The following is a 2,552-nucleotide window of genomic DNA, read 5'->3' on the forward strand; positions in this document are numbered from 1 at the left end:
GTCATTTAGGATGACAAAGAAGAATACAGAGGGGCCTAAAATTTTTATGGCTTAAAAATTTAAAGATCAGGTAGCAATTGGCTTGCTGAATTCAGGAGAAAAATCTTTGTACAACATTCAAAATGGAACATTTTGGTCTCTGTTAGCATCTTCTAAAATAGCCACACCTGTCTGATTTTGTATACTTTCAGGAAAGAGTTCCCTAGATTTTCACTTTTTGTTGGCATAGTCCTCCATTCACTTCAAAGTTTCCACTGTGTAAATTCAGATTTATCCAGTGTGCTAGAGTTCAGTTTTAGGATGTGGGCCTGCTCTGATCCCCACCAGAAGCTTCACGTTTCTATCTTTTTTTTTAAGATTTATTTATTTATTATATGTAAGTACACTGTAGCTGTCTTCAGACACTCCAGAAGAGAGAGTCAGATCTCATTATGGTTAGTTGTGAGCCACCATGTGGTTGCAGGGATTTGAACTCCAGACCTTTGGGAAGAGCAATAGGGTGCTCTTACCCACTGAACCATCTCACCAGCCCAGCTTCATGTTTCTTTACATGCTTACTAAAAACTTAATGAAAATTCACTGTTCAAAATTAAAAGATAAAAACATTAAGATCATAAGCAAGAGATTCAATATCTTTTACATTACAGCCATGATATGTATCCCAGGAAGTGCGTGAAGAACTAGGAAGAACGAAATGTTGGCCAAGAAGGCAGAGGTCAGTGATTTTCAGTATGGGAGGAAGACAGCAGATGCAGGGAAGCTATTTTGAAGGAGTAACATGTCTAATGAGAGACAAAAGGAAACTTGTATGAATCAGGTGAAAAACAGAAGAAAGTGTGTTCAAGGCAAAAGATGTTAAACGTTGGGTAGGAAAATAAAAGCAGTTTATTCAAGTTAATTTGAAGAAGAAAGGTCTTCCTGGCAAAGATCCAGGAAAAATCTGGAGTAAGAAAATATCACCTAATATGATACTGTTTCTCATTCCTGTTATAAAGACATATTCAAGTTGCATGCATTATAATAAAGACTCATTGGTGCACCTTGCCCAGTGTGCTCAGCCTTCTTTGAATTGGCCTTTTGACTCTAACTCTAGAGTAATCACACAGGGATTTTCACACATCTGATTGTCATAATGATACCTGGGTGTTTGTTTACTCTATCCCAGGAAATTTAGTTCTCTTTTTCTTATATTGATAGTTTTCCTCTGCCATTAGCTCACATATTTCTTTGCAAACACCAAGGTTTCAACTGATAATAGCTGAGCTTGTGAGTTGTTTTTAGTTATATGTGTTATACATAGACAATAGACATTTCATTATTGTCTTGTTAAATATTTATGAGTACCACTTTAACATGAGGCACTTTGCTGAAAATTTTAGCTGTAGTGATGCTTTTTAACTATGGCACTCATGTGCATCATAGGATTTATAAGTATAACATTTGATGAGAAACTTCAGGGAAGGAAAGTTAAGCAAACATGAGCCTACTGCCTTAGACTTAAATATGAGGGCAGTGTCCACATACTCTCCTTTTGGCAAATATGTGTGGACAGATAGTATGTGCAGTTGTTCTAGGAATATGGACTATGCTAGAGTATATATAGAGCTTGTATTATGAAGAAACAACTAAGCAAATTATCAGTGTCCATGTAGGTCATGTGGTCTGCATTGGACTACTCTAGAAGATACTACAGAACACTGAGAATAAATCTCAAATGCTGGCAAATTAATCTGTAAAAGTTTCAAAAGGTACCAGACTGAGAATTCTGCTGTCTCAAATCTAAATGGACTGTGACTAAGTTAAGGATAGAGAGACAGCAAAAAACATAAGAGATCCATGAGTTGCAAACACATTAGTAAGTGCTCTGATCCATGATGCCACAGAGGCTGAGGTGCAGGCTTCATGTTTGAGTTTGTCTTTGGGGGTAGTTCCTTAATTTAAGAGAGCTACCGTTCTGCAATCAAGAAAATAAATGGCTTTTATGACTTCCTAAGAGGACTGTGCTATGTAAGCTTTCATAACACTTGTGCAAAAGAAAAGGGATTTCATCTGGGGAAAGTCAAGATAGAAGGTCTCCTGTGTCTGTTTAACCTACTACCACAGAGATGCAGAGAGACAATAGCCAATGTCATTGTCCTTAAGAAAATCTAGATGTTAGACAGAAATAAAAATGCTTCCTGAGCCTGGTAACTCACTAGACAATACATTAAGAGAATCTGTGTCATAGGGGCTGTGAATGGATCTGAATTCAAAAGTAAATAATCTCAGGAATTCTACTTCTTTTCGATCAAGATTATGAGCACAGATGATTTTATGAATTACAGATAATCTGAAATTGGCATTAAATTAGAAAGCACAAAGCTACCATATGTGAATGACAAAGGGGGTTTATGTACCTGTAACTGCAATCTTTCAATTATGATTTTGATTCTTTTTGTTTGTTTGTTTTGGCTTTTTTGAGACAGGGTTTCTCTGTATAGCCCTGGCTGTCCTGGAACTCAACTTTGTAGACTAGGCTGGCCTCGAACTCAGAAATCCACCTGCCTCTGCCT

This window comes from Mus caroli, unplaced genomic scaffold (assembly GCF_978045245.1).
Source record: "Mus caroli unplaced genomic scaffold, Mus_caroli_1 scaffold_8, whole genome shotgun sequence".
NCBI lineage: Eukaryota > Metazoa > Chordata > Mammalia > Rodentia > Muridae > Mus > Mus caroli.